Below are 12787 nucleotides of genomic sequence, written 5' to 3' on the forward strand. Positions count from 1 at the left end.
GAACTCCGAATCACCATATTAAACCATTCTGGGACTTTAAAATTCTTAATTTCATCGTAAATTCTCTATTTGATCTAGTTCGAGGTTTAACTCAACTTTGTTGTACCTCTAGGTACAATACCGACTTTTGTAAATTTTTTTTTCGGGACTCTCTTAGCATGCAAACATGCTATCCATCACATGTATGTCATGACAAATATTTTTATAGAGTCGGGCTTGTCATCTTCTCCCCCACTTGGATCAACCATATGATCTTTTTTCATGACTGATTTCGACATCCGGCTAAATATTAATATTTTAAAATTTTTATCTTGTCTCCTTGGTACCTGAAATACCTTATTATGCCTCACTTGACTTCCGAATCTCCTTTTATCTCACAAATTCTCCTCCGATAAAATAATTATTATTTTATTGTTATTTTCTCACTTGCGAAATATTTTATCCTAAACTACTCTTTTCGTCTCTTATCACTTTTAAACATTTTAATTGACCTCAATTTGCATTCGTTCAACTTTATTTATCACCATATCAAAGTATGGAGTATTTCATATATAGTCAATCACACTTAGACAAAAAAGATGGATGATGATTTCTTCATTTACTTTGAGCTATTGGGTTCCTAAACTTGCATGTCAAGATAATTTAATTGTATTTTTATAAATTATTATATATATAAATTTAAAATTATTAAAAAAATCATATCAATGTGATCCAAAATGCTCCAAGAGTCCAAATGATCTAACATGTGTAATAATCTAAACCTAATTGCATCTAACTCGAAACTAGTAATAACTCAAGGCTTGAAAAACCCGAGTCTAAATTAACTTGACCTATATATCTAGCATGATAAGATTTATGACTCGAGATGACTTGATATGAAATTGACTTGATCAACCTGGTTGCCACTTATACATGAGGATTTAGATAATTATTAGAAACATACTTATCCATACGTCACATTTTTGTTTTAGGAGAGAGAAAGTGAAAGAGAGAAATTTATGGTGGAGTTTGCTGTTTTATTAATCCCAATGGAATATAATTTGTTGAGCAAGTTATTGCTAAATATTAAATTGTTGGGAAGATAATCAGTGATAGTGCTAGAGTTTTATATTTGAGAGGTAAAAAAAAAAAAAATACGATGTTTGTAAGAACAAAATTATAATTTTTTTTAAAAATAAAATTATAAAATTTGAAAAATAATAATAAAAAATTATTAAATTTTAAAATTTGAAAAAGAGTGGAGACTTGCTAATCCCCTCCCTCGTCTCTGAAGATAACATTACAACATTTGTTATAAACAAAAAATATAAATTAAAATATTAAAAAAACAACATTACAACAGTTAGTTTATAGGTGATGTTAGTTTCAAGAATTATTTGTGCATCAAAATGTAAGTTTAATTCACTTACATGTCAAGAGGTGTTTGTAGGTCAAGCAAGGCCTATCAGGCTTTCTTTGTTAAGCTTGAGCTCGACAGGACTCGCCATTTAATTCTTATTATTAAATGATAAAATGTTATTTTATTTGATATTTTTAATTATTATTGTTGTAATAATAAATACTAAATCTTATGGTGGCAAGTAGTTATTATTGTTGGTGTATATCCCTAATTTGTGATTTTCCCCGTTTTGATATACAACCGACTTAATCAAGTACCGATATTTGGAGTCGCAATATCCAACGGTTTTGAATGTGTCACGCACTATCACGTGTTGAAATAATGGTGCACTATAGTGGTCACACCTTGGTTAATGGGATTGTAGACCACAATGTCAGCACTTTGGACTCGTCTGGCAATTATTTAAGGCAAGCTTAAAGGGCATTTAAAGCCTTGAAGGCCTAATGGGAAAATGGAAAAAGATTTAAGTTCAAGGCTTCGAGATGGGCTTGATTTAGAGTAAGGCCTGGTAAATTTTTATTTATGTATATGTATATAGTCCTGAATAATAAATGTAAGAAAAAATTACGTAGTTTTAGTATTAGAATATCAAATTGGGCAGTTTTGGAATAAGAAAATCCAATCATGTACATTACATAAAAAAATTTAATTTAAGGTAATTTTTAACATTACAACTCCAACAATTAGTTTTTGCCTACTCAAACTATAAAACTTTAATTGAATATTAATTAATAAGTACTAATTTCATATTACTAAAAAAAAAAGAACAAGCATGAAATAGCAAAAGATTTGATTTCCACTTTAAATTTAGATTTCTTTTATAAAAAATGTGATTATAATTGATGTAACAAATCCTAGAAAGGCAAGAGCATGTAGGCAACATAAAGGAGAAAGAGATATGAGAGAAATAAATTCATTGGACGTGGTTGACCAGAAGGAGGTGTCGTAAGGAATAGGCCAATCGGTAACAAAGACCATTTCAAGGTTGGTTTGGTCCCGTCCCACTAGTATGGTATGGGGCCATGTTAGGTTAGGGCGTTAGGCTCAATTTTATCCGATATGGCCCAATCAGAAACATGTCTCTATCGCACTTGACCCAATATACAGTAAAAGCACACACAATGGCCCATGGGTGTTGCATTTTCCTATCCATGAATTCATTTATTTAGCTTCAGATATTAAAGAACGGTTCAATTTAGATATTAAATGCATTTTCCTAAAATGAAATTTTAATTATAGCATCGAAAAGAATCGTCTTTATCCGTGTAATCTAAAATCGTAGATATACCAAAAAAAGATTGGTTCAATAAATGTTTGACATAAAATCAAAATCTTATTAGTTGTTTATTTCCTTTTAAAAGGTAAGTTGGGACATATGGTCCGTAAATTAGGACTCGCGGGAGCCTGAGTTAATAGGGTAATACTCCGTAAGGGAACAAAATGAACCATGGAAAAAATCCTACACATATATGTAAAAGATTGGGACATATGGTCCTTAAATCTTACATACATACATACATACATGTTATATAACATGGTACAGTTGTATATATATAAAAGTTTAATTAGTTAGGCATGCTTATATATTTCAGTTTGTGCATATATAAGGAGTCATGTTAAACTCAAAAAATATTTGTGAAGCATTCAATATTTGCATTGTTTGGTTTGTTGACATTACTTGTTCAAGTCTTGACAATAATAGTCGATTTTAGCTACATCTAGAGCTAGCTATCTCCATGAAATATATACAACATAAATGCATTCGAAGCCAAACCCTATAGCTGTATTTCTTTCTTCCTTGTCTTTTGTTCTTATTCATATGAGAGGGGCGTAGTAGGTTAGATTAAATATATGGTAATTTTTGACAAGTAGTGACAGCAATCATCCAAAGATAGGGCTTGGCATAAATCTTTAAATTGGGGTTTTTCTTTTTTTTGGTAGATAGAGTCCCATTAAATTGTTAATGCTATATTATATGATCCTAATGAAAATTTTCTTCCTTCCCCTCATAGAGTCAGCCTAGATAACGAGTCATGATGTTTAGCCTATTAAAGAACATGGCACAGGTGTATTCTACGCGTCGCATACATATTTGCTCAAGTAAACCAAAAAAATCTCACTATTTGCCATAAATCATATTACTGTATAAATTGTTGGCAACTTTCATTGATGTACAATCAGCAGTCAAGAGATAGAGGCTTTCCTTTACTAGTTGCTAATTAAACATGATATGCATGTGTAAAACGTGAGAGACTGTGAGACAACTTAGATCAATATATTGATGTTTAGTTGTACACGTATTTATACAGTGGCAACATGAGCCAAAGTCAAGAAATGCAGTCGGTGGCGGTTGGCGCATATTACTGTTACCAGCTCCGCTATTCATTATAATCGATCCTTAAATCCTCTCTTTGATATAGCTTCGTAAGTCCGATCTAACGTCTCCTTTACTACATATGTATTAATAGCAGTGATGAATGTGCGTATGTAAAAGTAATGGAGGAGCCCAAATGGTGCAACTCTCTCCTTTCCCTTGACTTTGGCTTATTTGAGGTTGGTCCCAAGTGCGGGGTGAAGACTTTTCATTCCTGTAATAACTCTAGTTTTATCCCCCTGCCCACCGTCATAATGATACTAGCCCTTCGGACACCGACTTAGTTGGTATAAAAGTAGTTGGAGAAAGGTAAAACTGTACAAAAAGTAAAAGTTAGAAGGCACAATTAGAACAGTTTGAACGTTGAATTCTGACTTCAATTTGTAAAATGACGAAAGAAAAAAGAAAATAGAAAAAGAATCCTTATCTTAATTTCAATGTGGAAATTCTTTGGGCAATACCTACTTACGCTTAACTAGAAGGTACTTCCTAAGTCGTAAAGAGTAATGAATACCCTATACTTTTCCAAATACAGCAATTTAACTAGCATTTTTCTCTTGCTCGCCTGCTACTCCTTAGTCCTCTTCGCCAGAGGCTTTAATATGGTCCCGTTTATTCTTCATCACAGTTTAAAGGATTGACTCTTTTGTGGGTCTACACAGAACTCATTGGTCGATGCATTAAGGTCTATGATTTAGGTATAGAGTTAAGTAAATGATGACAGAAAGTGGTCCTGAAAACCGTGATCCAAGGGAAACAACTGGGGACAATTTGCTTTGGCTTTCAAGCGCACGAGCGAGCATGTTCTATTTGTCAAAAAGTGTACATGCTCTCAACTTTATACCAAACTAGAAGAACTATAATCGTAAAAATGGACCAAATTCTTCATCAAAATTGTTGTTTAATATTTAGTTGTCCATCCTAATGTTTTTCACATGATACCCAAAATAAATGAATTCTCATATCATGATACCCAAAATACATGAATTCTCATATGAACTTCAACCACATTCAATGAATAAATCTTGTACCTTGTTCATGCACTCGGTTTCGGGGCAATTTTATCATGTCCCTTCTTTTCATCCTAGTTACTTCAACATTAACTTATCAAAAGTGGGTCAATTTCCGCGTTTAGAAGAGAAAAATGACTCCAACACAAATGAATCAAATTAATTTCAAAATAAATTTTTTTTTTTAAAGAAAAGCAGGTAGATTCAATCAGAGAAACGAGTGGATGAAAATTGGTCAAGCCTAGTTTTCAGTCTTTCCCATATATGACAATAGTGACCTACCATTGGAAAGAAAACAATTAATACGATTTTTCCTTCAAATAAAGTTCCGGTCCCCTACTTTGATCCTTAATTTGTCTCCGAAACTTAATAACATGAAACTGAATGAATAGTTAAATTGTGTTTCCCAGTAGTCCCATCCAATTTTAGCTAAGTATATCTGGTATCAGATGACTCCAGAATTTTCTCCTTTTTTTTTTTTTTTAAATTTGACTGAAAAATAAACCTCAAATTACATTAAGATTTCTTTTTCTTAGACCAAATTTGACCATGACAGCTTTGGAATCTTGATAGAGACTAATAAAGCAACAATAAAATAAAGACACACATGAATTAATTAACAAGTTTCCAGGAAACACCCTGATCATTAGGAATTCCCCTTCTTTATATCACATCAATACTCTTGGACTTGGTGTGATTAAAATGTGTAAACTCTGTTTAATCCTTTTAAACGAGTTTAATTTTTTTTCTTGCAAAGGGGTGAGCCCATTAGCCTATTATGTTGTCAAGGCTTCCTTAATTTTGTCTGGTTTTATGCCTAACTTGCTGGCGCACATTTATCATCACATGTACTCTTTGAGTGTTGGGCATTTAATAGGCTGAGTGAACAGAAATTTGGCTCACCTACGTGATGCTCGACATTTCGACTTTCATCCAATTTGTGAAAATAAAAATCAGATACACACACACGTATGTAAGTAAATTTGTTTAAATTTTTATTCTCTTTGACATGTTTATTATATTTAATTAAAGATAATTCATTGCATAATAATTAATGAAAAAGAAAGAAACAAAAGATATACTCTACATTCAAAGACAAAGAAATTTAAATTCTTGGCCGCCACGTAAAAAAACAAGCAGAAAAAACCAATCTGTTGTAGTCTATATTAATATCAAATTTGATGTAGCTATTTGCATTCTTTGGCATTTCTTAGTTTCCTGATGAAGACTTGTACAAAGAAAGTTGAAAAAACGTGAGAAAGGTCACGCATTCCCCCCATTAATCCCCTTAATTCCTAGCCATCATCGGTCCAACCCATTCATTTTTAGTGATACACGGAAATTGAATAGAGAAAGTTGTTCTCATCAGCTCGTTTTCCTCCTCAGTTTTAATTTTGGTTCAATTTCCAAGGAGGAAAAAAACACACAGGCATTGCAGGAAACTTGGGGTTGAAATAAAGCTGAGAAGTTTAGAGTATGAACGGTGGTGATTAAGCTTTGAGCTGACTTGAGGGGATGATTAAATGAGAGGCATGGTGTTCAGAGGATTCTTAAATGATATGATGAGAGGGTTGAACGTTTACTTTTTAGACATTTATTTAAGAGATCGTTTTGACAAACACAACAAGGGTTTGGTAAACTAGTTAATAGTATGACCATTTTGAATTAATTTGGTTAAATCTTTCGTACAGATTGTTGTGATATATTCACCATTAATTAAAGATAATATTGATTGTGCCCTTACATTGGAAATATCAATTGCATGCCCCACATATTTATCCATCCCCTTTTTCTATTTAATGAATTTGCTAGTACAAATTATCTGTTATATAAAATTAAAATAAAAGCCAAGATATTCTTTACAAGGTCGATTGCGTCCTAGATTTGATATACTACTACATGCCTAAAAAAGGTGAGGTGTGTTTTTTTTTTTTTTTTTTTTAAAGTAGATGTAATCACAGCTCCTCGAGTATATATATAAAATTAAATTAAATGTTCAAATATGAAAAAATAAATGAAAAAAAAGAATTCCCCTCCATTTCAATTTTTTTTTACATTTTTTCTTGTTTCTTTCTGATGTCTCGAAATTATATCTTTATATTTTTTTGAACACTCAATATTTTTATATTTTCAGTATTCTGAAATTATTTTTCATGATTTTTAAAAAATTGTTGACATTAAAAATATGGAAAATCAATTTTACAATTTTTAAAAATTTTTATATTGAATACACTAAAATTGAAACTTTTTTTTAAAAACTCTATGAAAGTGAAATAGAGAAAAAAAATTTTAAAAAAGAGAGAGTAAGGTATTAAGTGAAAATATTATCACTTTTCAAAAAAAAAAAATGAAAAGATTATCATAAATTTTCTGATATAGTGAAAGCCCATTAGATTTGAATTACAAAAGATTTAAAAAGAGTAATTATGTCTGATCCCATAAACCCCGTCCTTGCTTTCTTTCAGGATTAGAAAAATTTAATTTTATTTAATATAAATAATTCAAATTAAAATAATGCAATCTTATATAAAAAAAAAAGCCAGGATTACAAGATAAACATCCCTTGTAAATGAAAAGGCATAGTACTCGTGGCAAGTAAATAAAAAAAAAAGCTTGGTGAACTTTGTAACTGATCATAAAAGATATGGAACTCTGGTAAAGACTAGTAATAAAGACTATGGTTGGAGGGTTAAATGGAGTAAAAAATTTTGGTTAATTAAAGAGATTGGAAAGTGCTGTTATATGTGAACAAATTAAATAAGCAAAGATAGACCCCAAAAAGGAGAAAAATGGACCCCGACCCCTTTGGATATGCAAAAACAGAAACAGAAAGAGATCAGATAGGAAATTACGCTAGGCAGACCAAGGGGAACCACACATATATACACTAATCACCATTTCCATTTGGGTACCAATTTTGCATGGCATTTCTCATCTGCCACACTTCCACGAGCTGGAATGTCTGTCTTAATATATATATATGCACTTCATGCAATTCTCTTCCAAAAATCAAACCCCACCTTTCGCACTCATCACCTCCCACTTTTAGTTGCCGACCTCCATGCATCTACCCGTCTCAGTTTATCATCACTTTTGTCTTTTCGAATGGAATAAAATTAATATATTATTGTTCTAATTCAGTTTTGTTGGGTTATTTAATTATTATTGTATAGAGAGAAGCAGATTGTGAGAGGAACCTAACTAAAGACCCTTTCGAATTGTCTTCCACTTGGGGTTGAGATATGTTAGGATAGTCTTGAATTGTGATTTAATTAAGATTGTTTAATTTTAATTAAATTAATATACCTTATTAAATTAGTCTTTAAATTTAGTTAGACTAGAATAACAATTCCTAATTATATTAGGATAAAGTTATTGAATTTGGTACTATAAAAGAACCCTATGGGGTTAAAGAATAATCATCACCTAAATTTAGAGAGAGTGATTTGGTTGTATGTGGAATAAGGGTTGTGAGTTTGAAACTGTTTTTGTAATCTCCTGATTTTTCTCTTAGTGAATTTTTCTCTGTTGCTGTACTCGTGGACGTAGGTCATCAAAAGACCGAACCACGTAAATTCTTGTATTCTTGTAGGTGTGCTTGATTTCTTTTTTTCTTTATTCTATCGATTGGGTAAGATCTTAGGCAACTCTTTAAAGATAATTTCGTAATTTTCCAACAAACTGGTATCAGAGCTTTAAGGTCTTGAGTCAATTTGGATATCGCTATGGCAACTTTGTCGACTAAGTATGAGATTGAAAAGTTTAATGGAAGAAACGATTTCAGCCTGTGGCGTGTTAAGATGCACGCATTGCTAGTGCAACAAGGATTGTTGAAGGCACTGAAGGGAAAAGAACATTTTTTCTCGAATTTATCTGATGGTGAGAAAGATGACCTTATGAAAAAAGCACATAGTGTTATTCGTCTAGCTTTGTCTGATGAGGTGCTAAGAGAAGTCACGGATGAAGAATCTGCTGCTGCAGTGTGGCTTAAACTCGAAAGTATTTATATGACCAAATCTCTGACGAATCGGCTTGATATGAAACAACGATTGTATATTCTCAAGATGAGTGAAGGTATATCCGTTAATACCCACATTGATGAATTTAATAGAGTTATTCTTGATTTAAAGAATATCGATGTTAAAATTAAAGATGAAGACCTAGTCTTAATTTTTTTATGTTCTTTGCCTCCATCATATGAAAACTTCGTGGATACTATATTATATGGTCGAGACACTCATTTTCGAGGATGTAAGAGCATCTTTAAATTCCAAGGAATTGAAAAAGAAAGTTGGTGGTATCCAGAATGAAAATCAAGCAAAAGGTTTGGTTGTGAATAGAGGAAAAGATAGAGAGAAAGGTATAGACAGAAAAGGTAAATCTAAAGCAAAAGGGAAAACTTGCTGAAATTGTGGTCAGAAAGGGCACTTTCGTCAGGACTGTACCAAATTCAAGGATGATGAAAAGATCAACAAATCTATGAATACTGCAAATGTGGTTGGAGATGACTTTGATACTTTTGAAGAAACTGATAATGTTCTTACAATTACCAACGGTAATTTGATGGATACATGGATCTTGGATTCGACTTGTTGCTTTCATATATGTCCTAGGCGTGATTGGGTTACAACTTATCAATCTGTTGATATGGGCACTGTACAATTAGGAGATGATTTTTCTCTCTCAGTTGTTGGGATTGGCACAATTCGAATCAAAATGTTTAATGGTATGGTAAGAACACTTGAGGTAAAACATGTCCCTGACATGAAAAAGAATTTGATATTCTTGAGTTTGTTAGATAAGAAGGGCTACAAATATAGTGACCAAAATGGTGTCTTGAATGTATTTAAAAGAGCCTTAACTATCATGAAGGACAAATTATCTGGTGACCTTTATTGTTTAGTGGGAAACATAATCATTGAAACTATTTTTGTGGTCTCATCTAATGATCGTGATGATGATGTAATACATTTATGGCATATGAGATTGGGTCATATGAACGAGAGAGGGATTATAAAACTGAGTAAGCATAGTTTGCTGTGTGGTCAAAAGATTGAAAAGCTAGATTTCTGTGAGCAACATATAGTGAAATTTAGCACTACAGCTCATTGAACCAAGAGTGCAGTAAACTACATCCATTCAGATTTGTGGGGTCCTTCTTCGGTGGCTTCAAAAGGTGGATCATTACACATGTGGACCTTTATTGATTATTTTTCAAGAAATGTGTGGACATATCTTCTGAAGGCTATGAGTGAAGTGTTAACTACCTTTTTGCATTGGAAGGTATTGATCGAGAAGCAGACTAAGAAAAGGATCGAGAGCTTTTGAACAAACAAAGGTTTGGAATTTTGCAAAGGTGAGTTTGGTTTATTCTACAAGAATGAAAAAATCGTTAGACATTGCATTGTCGTCAAAACACCACATCAAAGCAGTATTGTAGAATGGATGAAGAAAACACTTCTGGAGATAGCAAAATACGTGTTCTCTAATGTTGGCCTAACCAAAGTATTCTGGACAAAAGCTATCAACAAGGCTTGCTACTTGGTAAATCGGTCTCCATCAATTGTAATTGAATTTAAGACTCCCAAGGAAGTTTGGTCTGGTAAGCCCGTTGATTACTCTATATTGAGAGTATTTGGTTGTCTTGTTCATGCTCATGTGAGTGATGGTAAACTTGAGTTGAGGGCGACGGAATGCATATTCCTAGGCTATGCATATAAGGTGAAGGGTTATCGGTTGTGGTGTACTGATTGTAAGTTCCCTAAGTTTGTGGTGAGTAGGGATGTTACCTTTGACAAGTTTGCATTACTTTGTGGGATAAAGTCTAGAATTGCAAACACATCAGACCAAGAAGTTGACAAGCAGGTGGAGCTTGAAATCAATGCTCTTGTGACAGTGCAAGATGATAGTGAAATTCAGAATGAATTGTAAGAGTTACAAGAATTGGTATCTCAACGAAGTATTACTTGTATTGATGGTGATTTTGATTCTTATGTTTTATCTGTGGAAGTAGAGATTGATGAGCCTTACTTTTATCATGAGAAAATTACATATGTCGAGTCTTCTAAGAGGATTGAGTCTCTACATTGGGATCAAGCATGGGAGCTTGTGAAAACACCTAAAAGTACTATTGAAGTTGGCTTAGTGTGTGAAGGAGGTGCAAACATTAGTCATAATATGGTTGGCTTCTCCAAATCAGATTTTGCTAGTGATCTAGATAGTAAAAGATCTTGAATGAGGTATGTGTTCACTCTCTCTAGGTCTGCAATCAGTTGGAAAATAGTAGCTGCTTTGTTTACAATTGAAGTTGAATATATGGCTGTGACCGAGGTAGTGAAGGAGGCCTTATGGCTTCGAGACTTGGTTAGTGATCTTTGTTTTGGACAAGAATCTAGCTGTGAGATTGTAGTAAAGAAAATAACTACATATGAAAATCTGGAAAATATGCTAACTAAGTCAATTTCAGGGATAAAGTTCAAGCATTGCTTGGACTTGATCGGTGTTCGTAATGCTTAAGGCCATTTGGGGCAGTGACGGTGTCGACAGAGATTGGTTCGTAAGGTGGAGCTTGGTGAATTCAAGCCTAAGGTGGAGATTTGTTAGGATAGTATTGAATTGTGATTTAATTAGGATTGTTTAATTCTAATTAAATTAGTATACCTTATTAAATTAGTCTTTAAATCTAGTTAGACTAGAATAACAATTCCTAATTATATTAGGATAAGGTTATTGTATTTGGTACTATAAAAGAACCCTATGGGGTTAAAGAATAATCATCACCTAAATTTAGAGAGAGTGATTTGGGTGTACGTGGGATAAGGGTTGTGAGTTTAAGACTGTTATTGTAATCTCCTGATTTTTCTCTTAGTGAATTTTTCTCTATTGCTGTGCCTGTGAACGTAGGTTATCAAAAAATCGAATCACGTAAATTCTTGTGTTCTTGTGGGTGTGCTTGGTTTCTTTCTTTCTTTATTCTATTGATTGGGTAAGATTTTAGGCAACTCTTTAGAGATAATTCTGCAATTTCCTAACAAGATATATTAGGAAACATTGCCCTTGACTAATTAAGTACAAGGTTTTAGCTAATGAAGAAAGGATATAGAAGCTCACCGGCCATCCTCTCAATTTAATTAGCCAACCATAATCTCCTCTTTGGTAAATTAAGTATTACTTAGTGCAATGACAATTTCACTATACAATAATAATTAACATATATACAAGGTATTTAATTATATATATATTTACGGAATGATCATAATTAAATATAAATATTCGTGGATATATTGAAGAATGTTCAATTGTTTTATTTAAATTAAAAAACAAAAATATGACATAAAAAAGAGATAAAATAATATAACAGCTGTTTAAAGTTAGTCCCTACTAAACTTTATTAATCAGTTTAATTGACGTGTGATTTAAAAAATTCTGAAAGGTGTTAATTACAACAATCAATATTGGCTCAAAGAGGAAAGGTAAAAGAGAATGTGGTGGGGGTTGTGGTCGACAAATAGCTGGAACTGAGTCACTCTCCCCTTTATTGTCCATCAATTTTTGCTTTCATTTCATTGCTAAAGATAATTAAATACTAAGACTCCCACTTCTCATCCACCTTTAGTCCCCCACAAAGAAGACCAACCTATCTTCTTCTTGGATTTCCACCGAAACAGCAATTTTTACAAAAGCCATCCTCTCTCTCTCTCTCTTTCTTTCACCCTTCCTTTTTGTTGTGTTTAACCAGCAGTTACATAAGACAAACATTATTACCTCCTTCGAGTGTGTTCTTTTTTCATTGTTTTTTTGCGAAATTTAGGATTTTTTTTTAAATATTGAGAAGGAAGATTAAATTGAATTTAATTTTTTTAAATTGAATTTACCGAATTGGATATCTAAATTTTTAAGTTTTATGTCGTTAGGAAACATCCATAATTTATTTAAAAAATAATGACATATATGCAGATTAGCAATAACCACTTAAAACACATCCTACCAAAAGTTCTGAAGAAT

The sequence above is a fragment of the Theobroma cacao genome, chromosome 1 (assembly GCF_000208745.1).
Source record: "Theobroma cacao cultivar B97-61/B2 chromosome 1, Criollo_cocoa_genome_V2, whole genome shotgun sequence".
Classification (NCBI taxonomy): domain Eukaryota; kingdom Viridiplantae; phylum Streptophyta; class Magnoliopsida; order Malvales; family Malvaceae; genus Theobroma; species Theobroma cacao.